Source organism: Cervus canadensis, chromosome 4, assembly GCF_019320065.1.
Source record: "Cervus canadensis isolate Bull #8, Minnesota chromosome 4, ASM1932006v1, whole genome shotgun sequence".
NCBI classification, from domain to species: domain Eukaryota; kingdom Metazoa; phylum Chordata; class Mammalia; order Artiodactyla; family Cervidae; genus Cervus; species Cervus canadensis.
In genome coordinates this window covers 105,025,550-105,039,740 of record NC_057389.1, presented here as the reverse complement: position 1 = coordinate 105,039,740, position 14,191 = coordinate 105,025,550, and the positions used below count along the sequence as shown (strand labels likewise).

The following is a 14,191-nucleotide window of genomic DNA, read 5'->3' as shown; positions in this document are numbered from 1 at the left end:
TAAAGCAATACAGCTATGTTAAAGCAATACAAGCAAAATATTACCTCACTGCTCCTCAACTGGGTCGTGATTAATCCAACTTAATTAACTACAGACACAGCAAAGTGTGGTCAGGTGGGAGATCCAAGACTTGAGTCTGACATAGGGATTCCAGAATATGAGCTGGCAAACCCTGTGCAAATCACCCAGGTGACAACCATCCTGTTTTAAAGAGGAAGGCATCAGCTGTGACACAGTAATGACACGGCCCCATGGACTGAGATGTGAACTGGTGACAGGTGGTCCTCCAAAGAATAGTGCCAACTTCTCTGGCTGGCAAAGGGTGAAATGGTTTATTTTGTGATAGGAAGAGAGGACCAAGTGTGTAGATGGAAAAAGCGATGGTGAATCCAGACCTGTTTGGGGTCCCAGATGCTCAGGTGGGTGAATGCTGATGCTGCTTGGCTTTGAGGCCTTGTGTCATTGTACTGGACTAAACAGCAAATAGTTCAGCTGGCTGAACTGAGATTCAGCTGATTAAGAAATATGCTGCAATCACCTTCAGATACCATTCTAAAACAAAGCACTAAGAGACAAGCAGGGCTAGAACTATGTTTCTCTTGAAGTTTTTTCCCTCTGCCCTAAGAACGAGGCAGTCACTTAATATGTATAGATGCCAGTTAACATAAAAACACTTCTGTTATTAAGTTAAAAAAATTTTCTGCCAAATTCACTTCATATCCTTCAGATCAGATCCTTGCTAATAATAGCCAAGCCTCCTTCCACCCTAACCACTGAAGAAATATTCTAATTATCTCTCTAACATACTATTAAATAAACTTCCAAACACCATCTGAGCTAAATTCCTGTACAACAGAGGGACTGACGAAAAGAAATTTGGGCCAAATTCCATGTTCGTGTCCTCGTTTATAAAGCAGAAATTGGTCAAAGGCTCCAAAGTAGTGTGAAACTGACTGAAAAGGAGTAGCATCACCTACTGAATGTTTAAGGTACTGTACTTTTTGGGTTTTAATCAGAAAATTTCTTTGAAGTTTCTGGTGGACAAAAATTTAAGATGTCTTATCTGATAAATAAGAACTGGATTCTGTAGGCTGGGGAGCCTAGAGGCACCACCTAAACAAGGTTCACAGGCTGGTGGCACAGAAAGACACAGAATGATTTCAATGCAGAAAATGCCTTCGTAGGAAAGTCAGGACTCACAGAGGAAAGGACTGCTCCCCTCCCTGGGGAGGGCTCTGGGAAATCTTTGCGGATGTGACATTTGAGCCAGCTCTTAATGGATGGACATCCTAGGCAACGAGAATAGCAGAGGCAAGGGGCCAGAGCTGGCTACTCCTGGAGTGGCTTTGGCGCAGAAAGGGCTGAAAAGGGATGGATTCATTATCCTTTATACTTTCTAGATGGCTTTCTCTCTCAGAATGCTTAAATTCACAAGCTAAGCAGGCCTAGTTATGAAGACTTTAACCAATTTTTAGATTACCGCTATCAAACAGTGACACTAAGCTCCAATTTGTATTCAAAGAAGCTCTCCAAAGAATAAACAGGTTGTTCATTCAAGTTTAAAAAAAAAAAAAAAAGAGACTTCCCTCATGGCCCAATGGCTAAGACGCTGAGCTCCCAATGCAAGGGGCCCGGGTTGGATCCCTGGTCAAGGAACTAGATCCCACATGCTGCAACTAAAGTTTGTGCATGCTGCAACTAACTCCCAGTGCAGCCAAATAAAAAGTTTAAAAAAAATTTTTTTAAGGTACCCTTATGACAAAGAGCAGTAGACTTCCCGGGTACCCAGTGGTTAAGAATCTACCTGTCAATGCAGGGGACATGGGTTCTATCCCTGGTCCGGGACGATTCCACATGCTGAGGGGCAACTAATCCTGTGCACCACAACTACTGAGGCCCGCAAACCCTACAACCTGTGCTTTGCAACAGGAAAAGCCACCACAGTGAGAAGCCAGTGCAACACAACTAGAGAGGAGTTAGCTCAACGCAACTAGAAAAAGCCTGCATGCAGCAACAAAGACCCAATGCAGCCAAAAATTCATACACACATACATAAATAGAAATGTGATCATAAAATTTAAAAAAAATATTTAAAAAGAAAGAAAAACAGCACTGACAACTTTCCACACTTTGCATTTTTAGTACTCGAAAGTCTAAAACTATTTTCATTGAGTTTAGAGACAATATAACCACAGTCTCTAAGAGGATTATTTTTAAGTTTCTTATTTCACCCCAAATTCATACTCAGATGGTGAGATTACAAAGCAATTGAGTTGGGAAAGGAAAAGATTTGTTTCTTTGTGAATTTCATCTCCCTAGTACTTTGGTATTTTTGGTACCTTTTTCAAGGACCAGAAAAGAGTTAAAGGGGATGTACTTGAAGAAAAATACAATACTCCCAACACATTACAGCTGCTACAACAAATGTCACTGTTTAAAAACAATCACAACACTTTTACACTAGATTCGGAGTTTGTGGGAGCCATCAGCTCCTATCTGCCCCATCCCAGGAAAGCTCTCTGAAGTGCAGCTCTCTGGAGATGAGCCACCTTGTCAACATGTGTTTGAGTATCCTTTCTAACCACAACTCTGAACACTTAAGTGTCAATGCAATGTAGAGTTCAGGCTCCATGTGTAGTTAGTCTCTGTGACCTTGACGATATCCCTCTATTACAGGGTTCTGAGTACAAATGCTTCCCTAAAGGGTTAAATACAAACTGCTAAGAAGTACCACTGTGAACCGTGAACCGGAAGTGTATCTCCCACTCTGTCTTCATCTGCATGTGTCACCAGTTGGCAAGGAATATCTCTTTTGTGTCTATACACGGCCGACAAAAAAAAGCACATCTAATTTAGATCTATTTTAAGTCTTTGAAAAGTTAGTCAGTGAACCATGTTTTCTATGAATTAAAGAATTAAGAGGGGAAAAAAAAACAGAAGACGACCAGGGAAAAAAAAAGTGCTATATGACAGTCTTAAGTCTAGAAATAAATCTATTCAAACACGCTTAACAAAGAAAGTGTTAGTCACATCATTCATCCTTGGATGCTAATAAACATCATTGGTTTTGACATTTAGAAAAACATATTTTAAAACCATGGTATCCAGTTCATACCTCTATCTCCAGTTATTAAAGGGCAGATCTTCCAACTTGACATAGGAAGGAGAAAAACATTCCTCCCAAAGTTTTCCTAATAGGATGAGTACTTGCCGCCTCCACTGGTGCCCAGCATTTTACTATAGAAAATATATGAGATGGGTCTTTCTAGTTTTCTCCCTCACAGCTTGCCCTGTTCCATGCTGACCTAGTCAGGCCTACAATATTACCAACTCCTGGTTTGAAAGCAGTAAAATCTTTTCTTCAAATTTGGGTCAAAAATCAACCTGGGAGGGAGGTTCAAAAGGGAGGGGATAGAGGTATATCTATGACTGGTTCATGTTGAGATTTGACAGAAAACAACAAAATCCTGTAAAGCAATTATCCTTCAATTAAAAAAAATAAATAAAATTTTAAAAAATCAACTTTCAGTATAGATACTTTAAGAGGATAAATATAAACTTGAAACCTTTGTAAATATAAAATATAAAGCCTAAACCTTGAAAATGTCATGCAAGTTAAAAAACTGTTCTGCATGTTAAGAATTTTAGACCAGCTTAGGGCTTCCCTGGTGGCTCAGTGAGAGAGAATCTACTTGTCAATGCAGGGGACAGAGGTTCAATCCCTGACTCAGGAAGACCCCACATGCCACAGAGCAACTAGCCCGGTGCACCCCAATTATTGAGTCTGACTCTAGAGCCTGGGGGCCACGACGACTGAGACAACATGCCACAACTCCTGAAGTCCGAGCGCCTAGAACCCACCTTCTGCAATGAGAAGCCGCAGCACTACATCTAGAGCATACCCCCACTCACTGCCACTAGAGAAAAGTCTGTGCAGCAATGAGGACCCAGCACAGTCAAAAATAAATAAATAAAATTTTTAAAAAAATTTTTAAATGACAATTCTCAAAGGAAAGAAAAAATTCAAAAGCAGCGACTTCCCTGGTGGTCCAGTGGCTAAGACTGCGCTCCCAGTGCAGGGGGCCCAGGTTCTATCCCTGGTCAGGGCACTAGATTCCACATCCACAAGTAAAGATCCTGCAGGCTGCAACTGAGACTCAGTGCAGCTGAAATATATAAATATTAAAAAAAAAAAATCAGAAGCAGTCCCCATTATCTGTCCTCCATGTAGACTGCATACTATTACAAAGAGAGTCCGCACAGTCTGATTTCACTAGCCACCACTGGTTGATTGAAAATACTTATTCAGAGGTCAATTTAAATATAACTTTACAGTTCAATCTTGAATCCTACTATGACACATTTTATAAGACTCTCTACTTTTGAAGGTAACTGAGCTTTTCTTGCCAAAGGTGCTCCATTCAAACACTGATTTTTAGATGAGCATAACCACCTCAGGTCAAGAGAATTCACCAGACTGTTTTTCACGTCCAGGTCCCTGATGGTGCCCATGCTGTTCCTCCCCTGTGAATGCCCAGTCACCTAAAAAATAGCTCTCCCCATTTCCCCTTCCTTTGCAGGCTCTCCAATCCATCCCTCCTTCCACATTCCAGCTGCAGCATTTTGCTGCACTTTCCAGTGCATGAACCTCTCTTTTCCTAGCAGCATATTTGGGCCCCTGTATCCAGTCAGGCGCCTAACCCTTAACAAGTTAAATGAGCACTCCCATCACACTTGAAGGTAAGGTTTTTGCTATAACATACTGCAGCCACATCGTGTGTAAGTTTGAGCCTTTTTCTAGTTACCCTGTCATGCTTCAGAAGGCACAGCAAGTCCACAGGGTATACCAAGGTGATGCAGTGGTGGTGGCCGCAGCAGCAGGGGCAGTATAAGGCTACAGTGAACTAAGGAAACCCATTAGGAAAAATCAGCCAATCCAGGAACCTCTACATCAGGGGTCCCTAACCTCTTGGAATGCCTGATGATCTGAGGTGGAGCTGATGTACCAACAGAAATAAAGTGCACAATAAATGTAATGTGCTGGAATCATCCCAGAACCATCCTCCTTCCCTCCGGTTCATGGTAAAACTGTCCTCCATGAAACCAGTCCCTGGTGCCAAAAAAATTGAGGACTGCTGCTCTACATCACTGGCACTCAATCATAAACAGCAGCCTATGGCCCCAACATGGACTGGTTTGCTCTTGGGCAGTATTAACTGCCAGTGGTAGCTATCCAAACTTGGGTGCCAACCTCAAGAGGAATAGCCAGCCTTGATATGATTCTGTAACAATTACCTTTACTGTTGTTTAGTTGTTAAGTTGTGTTTGACTCTTTGTGACACCATGGATTGTAGCCCGCCAGGCTCCTCTGTCCATGGGATTTCCCAGGCAACAATACTGGAGTGGGTTGCCATTTCCTCCTCCAGGGGATCTCCTGTATTGGCAGGCGGATTCTTTACCCCTGAGCCACCTGGGAAGCTACCTTTACTAGGCACCTACAACAGTCTGGCTGCTTGCTTCATGCTTACCATCCCCACCAGCAAATGAAGAGACGAAGGCTCCAATGTTAGGCCACTTTCCTAAGGGCACAAAGCCAGCAAGTGGCAGAATCTGGCTTTCCGGCTCTAAAATTTCTCTTGCACACAGGGCTTCCCATGGCACTTTTTACCAAGCAGTAAAGACAAATAACAGCAAACGATTATCCAAGAACACACTCTTGTAGAAGGATCTATCTATTGTCTGCTTCCGTAAGTTCTCTACACATCTCCAGAGCAGCCTTTTGCAGGCAAGCTACTGCAGGGAACCCTGTGATAATGCAACAGGAAACTGTCCTGTTAACCACCCTGCCAGACAGTCCTGAACTTGTGGGTAAATAAGCTGGGCCTGCAGTCCTGCTAAGTGCAGGTCCACTAGCTCCCAGCTCTGACAGAGCAGCTTACTGTGCAAAAAGTGAGAGCCTAACATGTTTTCTATGCTCACCCAGGAGCCTAAGAACACAGCCTGGAGGGCGGGGAACAGGAAGTGAAGAGAGAGCAAGCATCCACTTCCCAAGGGCAGCAGAGCCCAGAGGTGGGAGTCTGTGATCACGTGCACAGTTGCAATACTTGTCCACGCCCACTTCCGGCCTGGGCTTTCCTCTTCTCAGGAGTCAGTACTTGGGTGGAGAGAGAGGAAAAGAAGACTACCAGGAACTCCTTCTAATATGCTCCCTCTCCCCTGGAACCTGGGCCCTGAATGAGTATCCAGCCCTGCTCTCTGGCTCCACCCCTCATAAATACACTTACTTAAGAAAAACACCTGTCACATGATTGATCTAAGTGGACTAACATCAAATCTGGACCACAACATAGGAAAATGAAACTAGTGCTTCCCCAGTCCCAGTATAAGAAGGAACGATAGGGTAGAGGGAACTCTGCGCCAAGAATACTAATACAAGATAAAGCAACCTAGCTCTTTGAAATCTCACCTTGCCTATGCCATAAACAACAGCCAAGTACTACCCTTGTCTGATTTTTTTTAAAGAGATTCCAAATGAGGCAAGAGGACATTTAGAGTTGTATATCTCTTTGCATATCTGGGCTTCCCAGGTGGTGCTAGTGGTAAAGAACCTGCCTGCCAATTCAGGAGACATAAGAGACATGGGTTCAATCCCTGGATCAGGAAGATCCCCTGGAGAAGGGCACTGCTGCCCACTCCAGTATTCTTGCCTGGAGAATCCCATGGACAGAGGAGCCTGGTGGGCTACAGTCCATAGGGTCGCACAGAGTTGGACACGGCTGAAGCAACTTAGCATGCATGCATGCATCTCTGCATAATAGGCACTGCCATGAAGAAATGCCACGGGATTCCAAAAACACACTGCCACCAGCTTCAGGAGAAGCACAGCTGAAAATGCTCTGGGAAATAACCATTCCAGAATCTCTTTTGTTTGTCCAAGACTATAGCCCCAGTCATCCTGGATCAACTAGTGCCAAGAGCCAACAATCAACCGGGAAAACACCATAATTTCTGCTTCCTTTCAGAGAGAGGAAACAGAAAAAAAAGAGTCCAGTGAGGAAATCAGAAGGGTAGTAAGGTTTTACTTCCAAACTTTCAAGAAACTCTACCCCAAAATCTCAACATCAAGGGACAGTCTCAGAGAAGCCCTGAGATATTCTTTCATTCATTCATTTGCCTGTGACCGGGACGTACGATCCTGGAGGCCTGACCGCATCTCTCTAGCCTGCTCACTGCTAGACTTCCAGCATGCAGCATGGCGTGCCTGGTGCATCATTTTTTGCTAAATTATTTGCTGGCATAGGAAGTTATATGAGCCAGAAGATCTAACACTTTCTATTTTCCAATCCAATTTAAGTTATATTAAAAAAAAAACACCCTACCTTAGAGCCACACAGGAAAACTCATAAGAAGTTGAGCCCTTACTTGAGTGTTCAAACGTCCCTTATATGCCAGTTTGAAGGGATAAATTCATATCCAAGCAACACATCCATATAGACAAAGGCAAACAATCTGCAGAGAGGATAAAGTCAAACTTAATACTAGACATTCAGGGACTTCCCTGCTGGCCCAGTGGTTAAGACTCTGAGCTCCCAATGCAGGGGGCCCAGGTTCGATCCCTGGTCAGGGAACTAGATCCCACATGCTGCAACTAAGACCTGGTGCAGCCAAATAAATGAATAAAAACAAAAAAAACAAAAAAACTAGACATTCAAAATAACAACATCCATTTATTTGAATGGAACAGCTCCATAGAGTAGTTACTTCCCAATTCCAAAAGAGGTCAGCTTCTTTCTTATCATCAAAATCCCGGAGGGATTTAATGCCCCCAGTGCTGTCTCCAACAGGAAGGAAACCCTGACTTCCCAGCTATTTCAGTTACATAAATCAACAGTTTATCATCCAGAGTTAGAAGCTGGGCAGTGTTGGGACCCACATGCCTTTTAGAGCAGCCTACCAACGGATAACCACGTTACATTACATCTAATAAATGTACCTAGATCAATATCATTTCTAACTATCCAAGGGTTTTTATTGCTGTAAGGATCTTTCAATTCAAAAAAAAAAAAGGTTTAAAAAACTTCCTGTTAGATAAAAGAGATGAGATGGTGGCGCCACCATCCACCAAAGTGAAGTCTGTGGTACATAAGAGACATAATTTCAGAAGGGATAATAATCCCTTTAAAGTTCTTAACCTTGTGTTTTATATTTTAAAAATAATAAACTTTGCTCCTTTCCCATATAATGGAATAAATGTCCTTAAGAGAATTAAGAGAAATTTAAGACTGGTATATATTTCTTAGCTTCAACAGTAAAATTCACTGTGTATGTATGAAAAAGAGAGGGAGAGGGGGGCGGGGGGCAGAGGGAGGGAGAGGGGATATTTTTTGGAGGGAACCCTTTTCTTCTAACTTGGGAGCAATGCAGTGGAGGCCTAGCTCAGATTTCTCACTCACTATTCCCCTGCAACCCAGGTTTTAGCTATCAGGGACAAGTGCCATCTGTCCCCACAATGAATAAGTGAAAAAGGTTGAGCCCAACTCATCAGGCCCAATTTTAAGGTGTTCACTAATTGCTAAGAAAAACAGCTTCTCAGAAAAAAAGTGTCCTGCCCATTTCAGTCCCCATCCACAGAGGCTGAGTTAGCATCTCCACAGTTCTCTGGATATTTGGGACCTCAAGGTGAATTCTGATCTCATAGGCACTATGCTACACACTCAATGTACTATTATTGTGTGGCAACAAATGCCTTTGTACATCACGTTTGCAGTCTTTTGCCCCCAAATCTGACCCATTACCCAAAAAGAATGGTTCGTCTTCCAAGGTTCTAATGTGTAAGAAGAGATCACTTATCAGGTAACTGTTTCGGATCCTTCAGTCAAGCAGTCCCAAAATCTGGCCTAGGATCCTATATGGTTCACCTTCTTTTCCTCCCACAATTCAAGTTTGTAATAATCTTCTATCTGGCCTGTGGTCTAATTATAGTAATATATCTCCTTGTCCTTAGCTCACAGGTTACCCTGTTTTACAGAGGGAGAAAGCAAGGCCAAGGCAAACACAAACCCCTGCCACAAAGCCAAACTATCTCACAACTGCTATCTGAACACAGAAAAATGCTAGACCCAGGTAGGCAGTGGATTTTGCAAGAGACAAGTCTCTTTCTCTTTGCTCTTTGGGCATATTTAGCCTTGGCAAAATATCAAACGTTTCCTGGTCTGGGAGTCCAGGCCAGAACCATAGTCTCCTGAGCACAACAACCAACCTTTATTGCACACCAACCATGTGCTAGGTGCTGTGCTGGCTGCCTCTGGTTCATTATCCTAGATTCACACATCTAGGAAGCACTTCCCATTTCTAGGCACCTTCACACATATTCACAGAGATGTGACCCCTGCCTCAAATATTTAGTAACGTGCTGATCTTGTGCCATAACTTATCTAGGGCCACACAGCTAGGAAGGACAGACCCAGAATCTGAATCAGGTCCTTCTGACTTCAAAGCTCCCCCTTCCCTAACACCTCACCCTGCCGGTCCTATGGGTTTCATTTCAAATAATAAACATGTGACAGCACTTCTCTGCCCTGTCTCAGGACATCTTAAGCCCCGAGTCCCCCACCATCTTCCTTTTCCCTTCAGGGCAGTGCCTACAGCTGACCAGGAAGAGGCAGTAGAGAAGCAACCAGGTCCGTGGCAGCTTCCTGCCTGGACTTGACTACTGCAGGAGCAGAGGGCCCAGGAAACTCTCCAAGCGCTTCTCCACAGAAGAAAATAGCTCGAGTTGAAACTTGTGTCCACATGGTCCACCGACAGATTTAGAACTCAAATTATAGCCTCGGCAGGAGCCTTCACAAAGGACGCAAATTAAGCAAGACCCAGATGGAAATGAACAGGAGAGAGACAGTCTTAAGTCAAACTGTAAAGTGAACTGAGGTTCTAGCAGAGTCAGAGGGAAGAACTGGTTGAAATGCTAAACCCACCAAATTCAGCCTCTATTTCGGAACTCCACTTCAGGAACATTTCTACCCATGTTTTTAGCCTGAGACTTGTGCATGGACACGAAGTGGTTACAAGTTACTCAGGTTTCAAATTGAGTTCATTCCTGTCCTTTGGACCATCTCTCAATGCCAGCATTCATCAACTTGGGCTCCAGAGAGCTCTGCGTTTGGCAAAACAGATAAAATTAGCTACTGGAGTGAATTTGGAATCCAGGGTGGGCCACTAAAATAAAGTACACATGAGATTTGTAAAAGCCATGTAAAAACTTCCTTTGAGCCAAGCTGAAGGCACCTAACTTAGAGAAATGAATTCAAATCCCCTGTTCTCTGCCTCCCTTCCTCCCTTCCTGAATCGAAGGTGACCCATTTCCTGCTTCTTGCCCTGCCTTTCAAACCAGAGTGTCCCACAAACTGAAGATCCACTAGAGATCAAGGGGTAAGTGAGTCGACCTCAGGAGAGAAAACACAGCAGGAAGACCTGAACGAGTGTTTTTTTTTTCCTTCTCCTTTTGCAGGGGTTGGGGGTGAGTTCTAGCGCACAGAGGACTGAGGGATGGGACAGGAAGTGGGTCAATCCCACAACATGAAGGTGTGATAATGGGGTACAATGCTCCAGCCCTGTCCGTCCTGTCTCTGCACTGGCCTGACAACACTGTAGTGGCCCCGTGACTCAAACATGGAGTAACCACAATTGTCATTTGACAACAGCTCTTGCTCCCCCAAATCTAGCAGGCCTTAAAAGGATAAGAGAAAACAGCGTTTTGTTTTTTGCCTGTCTCCCAATTTCCCTTCCAGCCACAAATTCCTCCAGGTCCCCTGAAGCTGAGGTAAAAATTCAGAGAATACCCCTAATCTGGCCAGAAAGAAGAATGAAGGTGGGAGGGGCATGTTTCCAATCTCTCCTTCCAGAACAGAGAGAAGTGAGTACCAAAAACAGAAACAGGGGAACTCTGAAGTTGGGGTCTCGAAGGAAATTGAGGGAAGAGTTTTTGCATTAGAGAACCAGGAGGGAAACCTTAGGAAAGGGGAAATGTTCTCAGGCAAGTGGAAGGAGAACCCCTGGGAATGGAGGGGGACCCTTCAGAGAAGTGAAGAAACTCATTCCCTCTTCAATCAGAGAGGGGGTATCTTGAAAGAGTGGAGGCATACCTCAGGGATGTGAGGAGCCTAATAAAGTGAGACATTTCACTTTAGGAAGAGAACCTCTGGAGAAGCCAGGGACCCCTCCAAACTCTGCAGCACCCATAGATTAGTAGGAGTCCCCCACAAAATGGAAACTGTTTTGGAAAAGTGGGAAACATTTCCTCAAACAAATAAGGATCCAGTCATACATATGGGCACTTTGGAGTAGTGGGCCCCCTCAGGAAAATGGAGGTACTCATCAAAAAGTTAGGGGGTCCCATCAAAAGTGAGGACAACTCAAAAAAGTGGGGAATACCTCCAAGAACGATTCTGACAGAAGCAGGAACACCTCAGATTAGTTGAGGGGGAGGCACATGGGGAAAGGAGGAGGTCACCCAAAGAAGTGGGGACAGAGAAGCAGGGAGAGCAACGCGGAAAGGTAGGGGGGAAGGGGAACCTATGAAAAGTAGAGAACACCTTAAAAAAGGGCAAAAAAGGAACACAGTACACAGTGGGACAACAGCTCAGAGAAGCAGGGATCTCCTTACAGAGGTGGGGGTCCCCCAGAGAACTGAGGGGGAGGGTCCCCTAGAAACAGGAATACCTCCTCAGAGAAGTGGCGGTCCCTCAGGGAAGATGGGGGTCGGTCCCAGAAAGGGAGGCGGTCCCGCATAAAAAGCAACCCCTTGGAGAAGCAGAGGTCCCCTTAGAGAAGTTGAGAGGAGGTGTCTCAGAGACACGGGGCCCTCAGAAAACGGGCCCCTTAGCGAAGCAGGAGGTCCCTCAAAGAGATGGGGCACCCTCAGGGAAGGGAGGCTCCCCTCAGAGAGGCAGAGTCCCTTAAAGAAGCAGGTTCCCCCAGACAAGAGGGTCCACGCATGGAAGCGGCCCCCTCGGAGAAGCGGAAGCCCCAGAGAAGCCCGGGGCACCGGAAGCCGGGGACCCGCCACCAGCGGCGTCCGCCCCTCACTCACCGAAGTTGCTCGGCCCCTCTGCGGGCGGCTGCTGGGCCCCAGACGGCCTCGGGTGGCAGGGTCGGATCCCGTCCGCTCGGGTCTCGCGGCGGCAGCTCCCTCAGGTGGCGCCCGCGGCGGCGACCGCGGCAGCGACAGGACGACGGACGATCGACCGACTGACTGCGCGGGCGGCGCGGAGCGCGTTCGGGCAGCGGGGGTGCGCGTGCGCGCTCCGGGGCGCTGACCCCGGGCGGGAGGAGCCGCCGCGCCGCGCTCGAAGCCGCCGCTTGGTCTCGCCGCTCCGTCTCACACTGAAATTGCCCGCTTCGCAGCCCGGCTTCCCCGGTTGCTAGGCAGATTTCGCCTCTCACACTTCCGGGTTGAGGCACGTCTCACCGAGTGGCGGCGCCGCAGGCCAATGAGGTCCGGCCAGAGTTCCCGGGATCCGCGCCCCGGAGAGGGCGTGGCCAGCCTCGTGACGGACAGCATTCGGCGGCCAATGATCATACGGGCCGGCTGGCCCTCGGGATCGCGCCGGGGGCTTGGGCGGGCCCGAGGAGGCGGGACAAGATGAATGACATGCGCTTTGCCAATGGGAGAGTGGAGCGGACCTCCGGTCCAGTCAGGGCTCTTCGGGGGCGGGGCTTTAGCTTCGGGGCAGGAACACCGCGAGGGGCGGGGCATGAGGACGCGTCATTCCGTGGTCGGCTGCTCGGACACTGGCGGGGGGTTCTGCCCGGCTACCCGACGGCCGACAACTGTCTGGGCAGGGGGTTCCCCGCAGTGCTCAGCAGGGGCGCCCCACCCACAATGCACCGGAGGCGGCTTAGGCCGGGCGGGCGTGGGGCGGTTACGCCGGGCAGTGGGCGGGGCCGCATGAGGCGCGCTCTAAGGGTTCTGGGCGAACTGTGGCCAGCTCTTGTTCCCGAGGGGATTCGTTGCCCTGGGCTCTCTTCTGACTAGAGTCACGGGTTCGACCCTTTTCTGAGGAGAACTTTGAGGAATCTTGCCCCTGACCCCTCTTCTGAGAAGAGTTTTAGCGATTCTTGCCTTGCCCACTTTTCTGAGAATTGCCAGGATAAGAATGATTTTGTACATTCAGGACCCTAGCTCTCTGTTTTAAGAAAACTTGTAGGGATTCGGGCCCCTGTCCCCTTTACTAAGGAGAATTTGGGGGCCCACTGCCTTAACTGGAGAATATTTAGCGAACATACCCTGCCTCTTTTCTGAGCCCTAGTGGTGGCCACTGGGCTTCTTCCTCCCTAGTCTGAGGGGCAGTGGGGGTTGCATGTCCTTGGCCTTCATTTCTGAAGATAACTTGGGAAATTCATAACTTGCAAGTCCTTCCTTCCACCAGAGGAGAACTTGGAACTTAAAGCACCCTTCCTCTCTCCGGAGAGAAATTGCAGGAAACCGATGGCCCCTCACCCTTTTTACTCAATAATTGCCAAGGAGTTGTGCTCCCTGTGCTTTTTCTAAGCAGTGTTTGAGTGTTGCAGAAAGAGTTCCTCTTTTCCTAAGAACTGCAACCAATGAGTTATCCATTTAGCCCTCCTTCCCTTTTTTTCTTTTTTTATGAGAATTTTTCCAAGCAGCTGTCAATTCTTTCCCAAGGGTCGAATCTGTGGCCCTTCTTAATTCTGTCCCCTATCTGGCTCTTCAGTTCCACTTTTCTGCTCTACTGAGTGGGGCCCTTCCAAGAAGCAGTCCTTTTTCTCACCTGTCCCCAGACAAAACTAAGCAGTAACTCAACTCTGCTGGAGCATCACTATGGCCTACCAGGTGTCTGAGGCTTTCACCTCTGTCTTCCCTCAGCTGTTCTGAACTCCTCCCCTGATTTATCCCCAGGGAGCCTAGTTATACCCTTTGCAGCAACCAGACATCCATTGAATTGAAGGGGTGAAGAAGGCAGCCATGAGAAAGATCCACAACACTCTGAGGTTTCAATATGGCAAACTTTATTGACCCCAGCCCCATCCCCACCGACCTATGCACAGAAATATGCAAGATGCTGGGATACCTGAATTATAGGATGTAACTTGTGAGCCAGTATGAGGACAATAAAGGGAAATAGGCCTATTGGACAAGGCAGACTGTTATACTAAAGAGATACCAAGAATA

General features: G+C 46.6%; 1 protein-coding gene across 6 annotated transcripts in view; it reads right to left on the bottom strand.

Moving 5' to 3' along the window:
* GATAD2A (GATA zinc finger domain containing 2A) overlaps positions 1-12,453 on the bottom strand; it is a 92,832-nt gene extending 80,379 nt beyond the window's left edge. For 2 of the 6 annotated variants that reach the window (XM_043467483.1, XM_043467480.1), the window contains exon 1: positions 12,089-12,450. The gene's annotated coding sequence lies outside the window, so the exon portion shown is untranslated. Of the gene's footprint in view, positions 1-7,379; positions 7,399-12,088 lie in introns of those variants that run through there. The other 4 variants (XM_043467484.1, XM_043467482.1, XM_043467473.1 and 1 more) reach the window with 4 other exon arrangements.
* Between the last annotated feature and the right edge of the window lie 1,738 nt (positions 12,454-14,191).